This window comes from Macaca mulatta, chromosome 10 (assembly GCF_049350105.2).
Source record: "Macaca mulatta isolate MMU2019108-1 chromosome 10, T2T-MMU8v2.0, whole genome shotgun sequence".
Lineage (NCBI taxonomy): Eukaryota > Metazoa > Chordata > Mammalia > Primates > Cercopithecidae > Macaca > Macaca mulatta.
The window spans coordinates 14,012,365-14,024,973 of NC_133415.1; the positions used below are offsets into that span (position 1 = coordinate 14,012,365).

A 12,609-nucleotide genomic window follows, 5' to 3' on the forward strand; every position below is an offset into this window, starting at 1 on the left:
CAGGTGATCCTCCCACCTCAGCTTCCTGAGTAGCTGGGACCACAGGCACATGCTACCACACCTGGCTAATTTTTAAAGCCTTTTTTTTCGGTAGAGATGGGGTCTTACTATGTTGCCCAAGCTGGTCTTGAGCTCCTGGGCTCAAGCGATTCTCCCACCTTGGCCTCCCAAACTGCTGGGATTACAGACATGAGTTACTGCAACCAGCCTATATTTATTTTTGTGAGAAGCTTTACTGTCTTGCCAACTGTCTTCCAATGTGGCTGTATCATTTTGCATTCCCGCCAACAAAGAATGAGAGTTTCTGTTACTCCACATCCTTGTCAGCATTTGATGTTTTCAGTGTTTTAGATTTTGGACATTCTAAAAGGTGTTTGTACTGGCATTTTGTTGCTTTAATTTGCACTTCCCTAACGACACATGATGTGGAACATCTTCTCATGTGCTTATTTGCCATCTATTCATCTTCTTTGGGGAGGTGTCTGTTCAGATCTTTTGCCCATTTTATAATCAGGTTGTTCATTTGCTTTCTTTTCTCTCTTTCCTTCCTTCCCTTCCTCCCTCTCTTTCTCTCTCTCCCTTTCTTCCCTCCCTCCCTCCCTCCCTCCTCCTCCTCCCTCCCTCCCTCCCTCCCTCCCTCCCTCCCTCTCTCTCTCTCTCTCTCTCTCTCTCTCTCTTTCTTTCTTTCTTTCTTTCTTTCTTTCTTTCTTTCTTTCTTTCTTTCTTGTCTCACTCTGTTGCCTAAGCTGGAAGACAGTGGCATGATCTGGGTTCACTGCCACTTCTACCTCTTGGGTTCAAGGAATTCTTCTGTCTCAGCCTCCTGAGGAGCTGGGATTACAGGCATGTGCCAACATGCCCAGCTAATTTTTGTATTTTTAGTAGAGATGGGGTTTCACCATATTGGTCAGGCTGGTCTCGAATTCCTACCTTAGGTGATCCACCTGCCTCGGCCTCCTAAAGTGCTGGGATTATAGGTGTGAGCCACTGTGCCCGACCTTCTTTTCTTTTCTTTTCTTTCTTTCTTTTTTGAGATGGGGGTCTCCCTATGTTGCCCAGGCTGGTCTTGAATTCCTGGGCCCAAGTGATCCTCTTGCCTCAGCCTCCTGAGTAGCTGGGACTATAGGCACGTTCTACTGTTCATTTTCTTATTGTTGAGTTTTCAGAGTTTCAATATTTTGGGAAACAGTCTTTTATCAGATATATCTTTTGCAAATGTTTTCTCCTGGTCTTACCTTTTTATTCTCTTGACAGTGTCTTTCTTTTTTTTTTTTTTTTTTTTTTTTTTGAGACGGAGTCATGCTTTGTCGCCCAGGCTGGAGTGCAGTGGCCGGATCTCAGCTCACTGCAAGCTCCGCCTCCCGGGTTCACGCCATTCTCCTGCCTCAGCCTCCCAAGTAGCTGGGACTACAGGCGCCCGCCACTTCGCCCGGCTAGTTTTTTTGTATTTTTTAGTAGAGACGGGGTTTCACCGTGTTAGCCAGGATGGTCTCGATCTCCTGACCTCGTGATCCGCCCGTCTCGGCCTCCCAAAGTGCTGGGATTACAGGCTTGAGCCACCGCGCCCGGCCTTGACAGTGTCTTTCTCAGAGCACAGGTTTTAAATTTTTTTTTTTTTTTTTTGAGACACAGTCTCGCTCTGTCGCCCAGGCTGGAGTGCAGTGGCACGATCTTGGCTCACTGCAAGCTCCGCCTCCCGGGTTCACGCCATTCTCCTGCCTCAGCCTCCCGAGTAGCTGGGATTACAGGCGCCTGCCACCACGCCCAGCTAATTTTTTTTTGTATTTTTAGTAGAGACGGGGTTCCACCGTGTTAACCAGCATGGTCTTGATTTCCTGGCCTCGTGATCTGCCCGCCTCGGCCTCCCAAAGTGCTGGGATTACAGGCCTGAGCCACAGCGTCCAGCCTCATCAATTATTTCTTTTATGGATCATGGCTTTGCAGTTTTACCTAAAAGTCATTACCCTCTTTCTGAGCCCGTGACAAACCAGAAGGAAAAAAATAAAGAGAAAAATAAGGCTGGGAGTGGTGGCTCATGCGTGTAATCCCAGCGCTTCGGGAGGCCGAAGTGGGAGGGTGCTTGAGCCCAGAGGGTCCAGGCAGCAGCGAATCATGATTGTGCCACTGCACTCCAGCCTGGGTGACAGTGCAAGACCCTGTCTCCAAAAACAAAACCAAAAACAGCAACAATAACAACAAAAGAAAAATAAAAAGAAAAAGTCATTGCCAAACCCAAGGTCATCTAGATTTTCTTCCATATTATCTGCTAGGAGTTTAATGGGTTCATTTAAAAACCTTTGTTTATATTTGCGGCTAGTAGACAGAGATATAGTTGATCTTATATATTGACCCCATATCTCGTGACTTTGTTAAATCCACATAAGTTTTTTAGAGATGTGTGTTTAAGTCTCCTTCCATGACTAGACTTGCCCATTTCTCCTGTTAGTCCCATTAGGCTTTAGTTGTATTTTGAAGCTCTGCTATTGGATGTATACAGATTTGGGATTCTGATACCTTCCTAACTGAAATGAAGTTTCTGCTCATGCTTCCTACCTTAAATTCTACTCTTTAACTTTGGGACAGGTACAGCAGATTTATTGTGGTTATTGTTTGGGTGATATATCTCTTTCTATCTTTTAATTTGCAGCAGCCTTTCTGTGTTCTTTTTTTTTTTTTTTTTGAGAAGGAGTCTTGCTGTGTCTCCCAGGCTGGAGTACAGGGGCACGATCTTGGCTCACTGCAACCTCTGCCTCCCAAGTTCAAGCAATTCTCTGCCTCAGCCTCCTGAGTAGCTGGGATTACAGGTGCCTGCCAACGCGCCCAGCTAATTTTTGTATTTTTAGTAGAGACAGGGTTTCACCATCTTGGCTAGGCTGGTCTTGAACCTCATGATCCACCCACCTCGGCCTCCCAAAGTGCTGGGATTATAGGTGTGAGCCACCGCACCCAGCCTTCTGTGGTCTTATATTTAAATCATGTATCTTGTAAGTAGCATATAGTGGGGTTTATTACTTTTATTCAGCCTGACAGTCTTATCTTTTATTTGGAATATTTTGAATAATTAAAAAAGAACTACATGTTTCAATTTAATCAGTATGAATTGATTCTTTGTAACAAAAGGTGAAAGTTCTTTTACATTTTTTCCCTATTTCCCCTCCTACTATTATTGTTGATGTTAATTTTGCTTTCGCGGGGTTTATAACACTTAAATGCTGTTTTTTCATCATGCTACAGTCTGAATGTCTGTTTCTTCCTAAAATTCACATGTTGAAATCCTAACCTTCAAGGTGATGGTATTAGGAGGTAGGGCAGCCAGGTGCGGTGGCTCACGCCTGTAATCTCAGCACTTTGGGAGGCTGAGGTGAGACTCGCCTGGCGAAGGTGATGCAACCGTCTCTACTAAAAATACAAAAAATTAGCTGGGCGTGGTGGCAGGTGCCTGTAATCCCAGCTACTTGGGAGGCTGAGGCAGGAGAATTGCTTGAACCCAGGAGGCAGAGGTTGCAGTGAGCAGAGATGGCGCCATTGCACTCCAGCCTGGGCCAGAGAGGGAGACTCCGTCTCAAAAAAAACCTAAAAAACAATTAGGAGGTGGGGCTTTGGGGAGGTGATTAGATCACAAGGGTGGAGCCCTCATGAGTGGGATTAGTGTCCTTATAAAAGAGACCTTTGAGAGACCCCTTACCCCTTCCATCATGAAGACACAATAAGAGGGTACCATCAATGAACCAGAAAGTGGGCCCTCACCAGACCCAAATCTCCTGACTCCTTGATCTTGGACTTTTCAGCATCCAGAACTATCTATCAGACTATAAAACAGGCTATACCTAGTCCTTCCCTTTCCCCTGAACCTGGGCAGACTTATATTTTGACTAATACAATATAACAGAAGTGACACTGGCTGACTTCCAAGGCCAGATCATAAAAGGTGATGGCTTCCTCTGGCTGTCTCTTGCCATGTGTCTTTGAAACCACCATGTAGGAAGCTGGCTGCCCTGCTGCCACCATGTTGTAGAGGCCAGGTAGTGACACCACAGAGAACTGATGTCATGTGAGCAGAGACGAGCTGTCCCTGCTAAATCCTGCCAATTGCAGATTCCTGAGTTAAGTATATGGTTGTTGCTAAGTCAATGCAGTCAAGTTTTTGGGTGGACTCCTATCAGCAAGAGATAACTGAAACACCTGCCAACCTTATTCCCCAGTGCCATCTCCGCTCCACTCCTGCCAGCTGCTGCACCCAGCGACTCAGTTCCCTATTGTAGGAATCTGTTCCACTCTCCCAGGCCCAGCTTCTGCCCCATCTCCTCCAGGAAGCCTTCCTGCTTGCAGTACGGGCAGTGTTGAAAAGCAAGTCACCTTTGTGAACCAGAGTGTGTCTAGGTTCAAATTCCAGGTCACACAGCTGGGTGCCCTTGGGCAAGTTCCTTGCCTCTGAGCCTCAGTTTTCTCATCCATAAAATCTGGATAGAAATTATGGCTGCTGGCCAGGCGCGGTGGCTCACGCCTGTAATCCCAGCACTTTCAGAGGCCGAGGTGGGTGGATTATCTGAGGTCAGGAGTTTGAGACCAACTTGGCCAACATGGTGAAACCTGTCTCTACTAAAAATACAAAAATCAGCCAGGCACGGTGGTGCATACCTGTAATCCCAGCTACTCAGGAGGCTGAGGCAGGAGAATTGCTCGAACCCAGGAGGTGGAGGTTGCAGTAAGCCGAGATCACGCCACTGCACTCCAGCCTGGGTGACAAAAGCGAGACTCAGTCTCAAAAAAAAAAAAAAAAAAAAAATAGAAATAGTGACTGCTTCACTGGTTCGTTGTGGGGAGGAAAGATGTTAATCTATGGAAAGCACTCAGAATGCTCCCTAGCATATAACAAACATTCATAATGTTGGCAATTATTATTATTATTATTATTATTTGAGACAGAGTTTCACTGTTGTTGTCCAGGCTGGAGGGCAATGGTATGACCTTGGCTCACTACAACTTCTGCCTCCCAGGTTCAAGCGATTCTCCTGCCTCAGCCTCCTAAGTAGCTGGGATTACAGGCATGTACCACCACGCCCGACTAATTTTTGTATTTTTGGTGGAGACGGGGTTTCACTATGTTGGACAGGCTGGTCTCGAACTCCTGACCCCAGGTGATCCGCCCACCTTGGCCTCTCAAAGTGCTGGGATTACAGGCATGAGCCACGTGCCTGGCTTATTATTATTATTTTTTGAGACAGGGTCTTGCTGTGTCACCCAGCCCCAAGTGCAGTGGCGCGATCTCAGCTCTGCAACCTCCACCTCCCAGGGTCAGGCCATCCTTCCACCTTAGCCCCTCCGAGTAGCTGGGACTATGGGCATGTGCCACGACACCCAGCTAATTTTTGTATTTTTCTTGTAGATACGGGATTTCATCATGTTGCCCAGGCTGGTCTCAAACTCCTGGGCTTAAGTGATTTACCTGCCTTGGCCTCTCAAACTGCTGGGATTATAGCCATGAGCCACCTCACCCAGCCATAATGTTGGCAATTATTGTATTTCCCCAGGCACTAGGGTCCCATCCTGCACTCTGGGAGCCCACTCATTGGGAACCTAATTCATACTATTAATTAATTCATTTTACACATATCTCTTGAGAGCACCTGTATTCCAGGCACTGATGAGCTAGGCTTAGTGTGTGGGATTTACTAGGAACCTACTACATACTATCCATTCATTGATTCTACCTGTATCTCTGGAGTACCAGGTACTGAGCTAGGATCTAGGGATGCAGCGATGGAGGTGCGAACACCACCTCTGCCCTCAGGGCTGTACATTCTATAGAGACGGGAGTGGACAAATACATTAAAAAGTTGACAGTTTTTTTTTTTTTTTTTTTTGAGGCAGAGTCTCGCTCTGTCACCCAGGCTGGACTGCAGTGGCGCCATCTCGGCTCATTGCAATCTCTGCCTCCCAGATTCATGCCATTCTCCTGTCTCAGCCTCCCGAGTAGCTGGGACTACAGGCGCCTGCCACCACGCCCGGCTAATTTTTTGTATTTTTAGTAGAGACGGGGTTTCACCGTGTTAGCCAGGATGGTCTCGATCTCCTGACCTCGTTATCCGCCTGCCTCAGCCTCCCAAAGTGCTGGGATTACAGGTGTGAGCCACTGGCGCCTGGCCAGAGTTGACAGATTTCGATGAGTGTACCAAAGTGAAAAATAGGGACTGGAGACAAAAAAACTAATTGGAGGGCTGGGCACGGTGGCTCACGCCTGTAATCCCAGCACTTGGGGAAGCCCAGGCGGGTGGATCACCTGAGGTCAGGAGTTTGAGACCAGCCTGGCCAACATGGTGAAACCCCGTGTTTACCAAAAATACAAAAAATTAGCCAGGCGTGGTGACGGGTGCCTATAATCCCAGCTACTCAGGAGGCCGAGGCAGGAGAATCACTTGAACCCGGGAGGTGGAGGTTGCAGTGAGCCAAGATCGCACCATTGTGCTCCAGCCTGGGCAACAATAGTGAAACTCCATCATAAAATAAAATAAAATAAAATAAAATAAAATAATTGGAGGACCTCCTTTCTACCGGGTGGGCAGGACCTGTGAGCAGAGAAACAAAGGGTGTTTTGGAACCAGGCATGAGGAAAGGGGAGGGAAAAGCATTCCAGACAGAGGGGTGGAGCTAGTCCAGAGGTGTCTTTGGGGCCAGGTGCGTGGGACTTAGGCCAGGATGGGCATGAGATGGTGGGGGTTGGGGGGAGTGAGCAGAATTTGCTGCCACCCTGATTGCTGGTCAGGGTTGTCACAGCAGATAGTATACTCATATATGACAACAGCCAACACTATGCTGAACACTTACTGTGTGGAGGCCACTGTGCTAAGCAATTTATGTGTATTAATTCATTGTGTCCTCAGAACAACCCTATCCGGTAGGTGCTATTAAATAAAATGCATGGGAGGCCATTGTTTCAGACTAGCCTCCTGTACTAGGCCCATCCTACCAGACCAAATCAGAAGGGAGTCACTTGTGCTAAGAGCTCCATGCTCAAACTGAACTTTGAAATGAGTCTGTTGTTCTAGAAAACAGGAGCTTCCAGTCAACCTGAGTCTCTGCTCTAACCCTTTACAAGGAAAGTAACTGTGAAACAACTATCCCGTTTTTCGTTCTCCGTCTCTGCCCTCTTTAGCGCCTCTCTGCCTATAAAAAAGTTAACATCCTCTGTTCAGCTTATTGGAATCTCCCTTCTATTTCACAGAGGGAGGTGTTGCCTGATTCTAGAATTGCAAATAAAAGGCAATTAGTTTTTTTTTTTTTTTTTTGAGATGGAGTCTCACTCTGTTGTCCAGGCTGGAGTGTGGTGGTTCTCTCTCGGCTCACTGCAGCTTCCACCTCCTGGATTCAAGCAATTCTCCTGCCTCAGCCTCCCGAGTAGCTGGGACTACAGGCGCCTGCCACCACGCCCAGCTAATTTTTGTATTTTAGTAGAGATGGGGTTTCACCCTGTTGGCCAGGCTGGTCTCGAACTCCTGACCTCAAGCAATCCACCCGCCTCAGCCTCCCAAAATGCTGGGACTACAGGTGTGAGCCACTGCACCCAGCCCTAAAATCCAATTAGATCTTTAAACTAAACGTGTTGTCATTTGACAGTGCTCCTATCCTCCCCATTTTACAGATGAGGAGACTGAGGCCCAGAGAGAAGGTGTGAATGCAAGTGGTCCAGCTCCAGAGCCCGTGCTCCTGACCCCCGGCCATGCTGCAGTCCCTTTCATTCAGGCTGCCCCTACTGAACAGGGATGGAAAATGGGGCCAAGAAAGGAGGTGTCAACTCCCCAAAGTCCAGTAACAAAAGAGGGGCAGGGTACGGATTTCAGCTTGGGTTTCCACAGCCACAGAGGCTGCTCATTCTCCCAAGTGTGTGTTGAGGCTGATGTAGGTGACTGGGTGCGACCGGGGCGCTCTGCCCATGGCCTTACCTGAGCCTAGGCCTCCTCGCTTGGACCTGGGGTAGTCACAGGCCCCGCCCCCCGGGGTAGCGTGAGATGGAATGAGTTCAGCACCTGGCTCAGTCCTAGTGTGAACCCCAGTGGGATAATTATTCACTAGCCTTCCAGGCAGGGACCGCCCACTCACCAGCTCCTCCTCTCCTGTGTGGGGGGCGCCTGAGTCATGGGAACAAGGACGAACAGGACCGAAACGGTGCAAGTTAAAGCAAGCGAAGGACGAGGATCCCTGTAGGAACCTGGCATGAGACTTCTGGGCTCTGGGCCTTCGCACTGACCATTCCTTCTGCCTGGAGCACCTTTCCTCTTTTGCCTCTTCTTCTGCTTTAGTTTTTGATGCCCCTGGGCAGTCGAGGATTTCCTCCTCTCGTCGCTGCCAGCAACTTAAAGTGGTTGGGTATGAACCTGTTTCCTCAGAGCAGTGCTTGGGTTGGTCCATTCATTTGGGTCCTCAGGGCACCAAACAGGGCTGAGCACAGAGTCTGGGCAGGGGACTGTGCTGGCAGGTGGGGGAAGGTCACAATATGGACTGCGGGGTGAGGAGGGGTGAGGCAGGGCAGGCCCTCACCCCACCCTTAACATCAGTGATAACTCCCTTTCAGGTCCACACGTGCCCACTGTAGGACCTCACCAAACCTGTTCCGTCTTCTGAAAAGTGGGGAGAAGACGAGGACTTACCTCGTGGGTTTATTAGGAAGATTTAAGGAGCTAACCCTGGAAAATGCTTGTACATCATATGTTGGATGCATAGAAAGTGCTCAAAACTGTTTGCTACTGAGCAAAGTGCTTGTCACTGAGTGCCATGTTTGTGCCAAGCACTTTACATAAAGTCATTCATTTAATCAGACACAACCATGATTGTCTCTACACATCAGTCCCGTCAAGGGTCATGACCTGACAACCTCACCGATCTGGGATTTGAATCCAGGTCAGGATGATTCCGTGGTTGGGGCTCTGTGGTTGGGTGGGCGGCAGAGGAAGGCACGCCAGCCTGCGCAGCCCCGGTGACTCAGAGCCGCAGCTCCCCTGGCCCGCCCTTTCCTCTGAGTCAGCCTCAGTGATTCCACAGGCTCTTCTCTGGAATTCAGGGCCCCAGGCAGTGTTCCTCCATGGAGATGCTGGTGGGTGCCTTGAGCCCCCATGGCCGCCCTTGGCTGTGTCCTGTGGCCCCCTGGGAGCCCCTCTCAGGTGCAGGGGGCTTGCTAGGGTGAGCATCTCCCTCCAACCACCTTGTGGTGCAGAGGGGCAAACTGAGACACAGAGAGGGGCAGGGACTGGGCTGGATGGCACAGCCTCAGCGAGGGGAGCCAGGCCAGGGGAGCCCAGCTTCACTTTTTTCCGTCTTTTCCCAGCCTGCCCCAGTCCCATCTCTCACCTCTTGGCACAGCTTCCTGCCCCATGCTTGGATATCCCCAGCCTAGCCCAGCTCCTTGCCTAGCCCAAGGTCAGGCAGTAGGCACATAGCTCTATAATTGGTCTGAATTGGGGTGAGGGTGGGTCAGCATTTCTACTCCGTGCTCTCAAGGCTGCTGGAGGTGGCCATGGGAGAAAGGGAAGGTGGGGACAGGGCCACCCTTCCTCTGGCCCCTGCAGGAGTCCCGGTTCTCAGGCAGATGCAGTCACCTGATACTGGAGGGCCAACACCATCCCTCTGGCTGTTCCTATCTCACTTCCTTGTGCTCTGCTCTCTCTGCCTTGGGGAACCCAGGGCTCACTTGGGCCACTGCAACCTCAGTTTCCCCAATATCTATAAAATTATAAAATAATAGTGTTGTATATGTGGTTTTTTTTTTTTTTTTTTTTTTTTTTTTGAGACAGAGTCTCGCTCTGTTACCCAGGCTGGAATGCAGTGGCACCATCTTGGCTCACTGTAACCTTTGGCTCCTGGATTCAAGTGATTCTCCTGCCTCAGCCTCCCGAGTATCTGGGATTACAGGTGCCCGCCACCACACCTGGCTGATTTTTGTATTTTTGGTGGAGATGGGGTTTTACCATGTTGGCCAGGCTGGTCTCGAACTCCTGACCTTAAGTGATCTGCCCACCTTGGCCTCCCAAAGTGCTGGGATTACAGGTGTGAGCCACTGTGCCTGGCTATAAAATAAAGGTCTTAAGTACCCTTTCAGCCTAGACTCTTGTGATTGGGCACAATAACCTCCCTAGCCCCTTCTCTCCCCAGTCTCATAGAATAGGACCTAGGGAGCCGGGCACGGTGGCTCATGCTTATAATCCCAGCACTTTGGGAGGCCGAGGTGGGCAGATCACAAGGTCAGGAGTTTGAGACCAGCCTGACCAATACGCTAAAACTCCGTCTTGACTGAAAATACAAACATTAGCCAGGCGTGGTGGCAGGTGCCTGTAATTCCAGCTACTAGGGTGGCTGAGGCAGGAGAATAGCTTGAACCCAGGGATCACAGGTTGCAGTGAGCTGTGATCGCGCCACTGCACTCCAGCCTGGGCGAAAGGGCAAGTCTCTGTCTCAAAAAAGGAAAAAAAAAAAAAAAGGAATGTGACCTAGGGAAGGCTGCTATGTAAAGGTGCCCCAGGGGGACACTGGCAATGGGGAGGAGAAGTGACATCTCCAGACGAATTCAATTGAGGATGGGCATTTAGCATCGGTCTCGTGCTCAGGCTGTGCCAGAGCCCCTCAGACGAGGGGTAGAGAAAGGTTTAGGAACTTGTCCATGATCACAGGCACACATTGTCCTGGAATTTGAACCATGAGTGTTCTGGCTGTGGTGTAGTGCAGCTCATCACAGGAATTCACCCCACTCTTCAGCCCACTCACTCATCCCCTGCTGAACACCTGAGTGCCAGGTCCTGTGCTGGGATCCATGCGGTCCAGGCCCCGATCCTAGTGAAGAGATGGCCAGAGGAGGCAAGATGGGGTTGGGGGCTGGGTCAGGGAGCACAGGTTCACCAGGCACCCAGACTTACGGACTAGATAACTCCAGACCCACATTTCTGGATGCAATCAGAGGCCGGCAAAGGGGAATGGAAGGGTTGCTAGCGCCAGGGGCATCCTTGAAGGAATGAACAAAAAGGTGGATCCCTGCTTCTGTGGCCTCTGTGGCTGATTTGGGGAAGACAATGATAGCGGGGTATTGCTACCGAGAAAAGCGAAGGCCAAAGTCCTCATAATGACCTTCAAGGCCTTTGCTCTGTCTGCCCCCCTTCCAATCCTCCTTCAACCTCCTCTCCTCCCCTGTTGCACTCCTCATCCTCACCACTCTTGGAACATTCTAGCTCACTCCTGCTAGCCAAGGACGGCTCTGTTCTTGGGATGGAAGTAGGCAACACACGGGTTGCTGACATTTTCCTGGTGCAGCAAAGCAAGCACCAAGAAAATGTCAGGTAGAGAGGAAATGGCTGTCGGGGCTCAGAAAGCAATACCTGCCAAATATGGCGCTTTGACAGGCCGAATAAAGATGCAGCCTCAAGGTCTCTCTGCCCACCTTTCCCCCATCCTGTCTGTCAATCCTCTGTTTCTCTCAAAGCACAGGAGGAGGCTGTTCTCTGAAGTTCCCTTATCTACTAGAAACTGGACTCCCGAAGAGGAGCACGATTGCTTTCGATCCCTTCCCGGAAATCTCATTAACGGGAGATTAAAATTCATATCACAGAGGAAGAGAAAACTAAACATCACGTCTAGAGTCCAGACAAACTTTGTCCCAAACGAGTGTTTCTTCTTCGGTCCCATTCAATGTCCAAAGAAAATCATCTGTAAGATAATGTCTGCCTCCCAGGCCAATTAATGCCTCCTAACAGTCATTCACTCCAAAAGCCCGTCTCCCCTTCCCCAGTGAAGAAGCAGAGATAAACATCTGGACCTCAGTGGATTATTGGGTAATCATTCTCCTATGACTCCCCTGTGCTATGCATGTTAAATACATTTTTTATGCTTTTTTCCTTCTACTTATCTGCCTATTGTCAGCGCATTTCCGGCAAACCTTTAGAGGGAGAAGGGGAAGCTGTCCTTTGGCCCCCAAGTAGCACAGAATGGCTTGGATGGGGTGTATGGAACTCCCTGCCGGGGGGGGGGGCTAGAAGGAACCCTCCATACCAAGAGTGGAGGGACAAGCAGTCCCAGCAGAGGCAACAGGTTGGACAAGGGCCTTGATGTGGAAAAAGCTGACAGGTTCCAGGAACAGAATGAGGCTGATGAGTGAGTGGGGCAGTGGGAAGTGGGAGGCGGGGGAGCCAGCAGGGTCTGGGGGCAGTTTGCGTTTTATTCCAGTTTGGTGGAAACCATTAAGAGGTTTTAAGCCAGATAAAAGCCTGTTCTGTTTTTAGAACCATCATTCTTTCCAGCTTAGGCAACGTGGCAAAACCCTTCTCTACCAAGAGTACAAAAAGGTAGCCGGGCATGGTGATGCATATGTGTAGTCCCAGCTATATGGGAGCCTGAGGCAGAAGGATTGCTTGAGCCCAGGAGTTCAAGGCTTCAGTGAGCTACGATTGGGCCACTGTACTCTAGGCTGGGTGATAGCGCCAGACTTTGTCTCAGAAAAACCTCCCAAACCAAACAAACATCATTAAGGCTGTAGAGTGGAGAACATACCATAGCCCAGAACCCTGTGGGTGGGAGTTTGTGGGGGCGTGTGTGGCTTGGACCAATGGGGCTACAGGTGGTAGGACACGGACC

The 12,609-nt window shown here is 49.6% G+C and overlaps 1 long non-coding RNA gene across 1 annotated transcript; it reads left to right on the forward strand.

Annotated features, from left to right (window-relative positions):
- The first annotated feature begins 1,539 nt into the window (after nt 1-1,539).
- On the forward strand, nt 1,540-9,524 carry LOC144331699 (uncharacterized). The gene is made up of 3 exons (XR_013399068.1): nt 1,540-1,631; nt 5,226-6,227; nt 8,447-9,524. It is a non-coding gene; the product is annotated as an uncharacterized LOC144331699 (long non-coding RNA).
- The last annotated feature ends 3,085 nt before the right edge of the window (nt 9,525-12,609 follow it).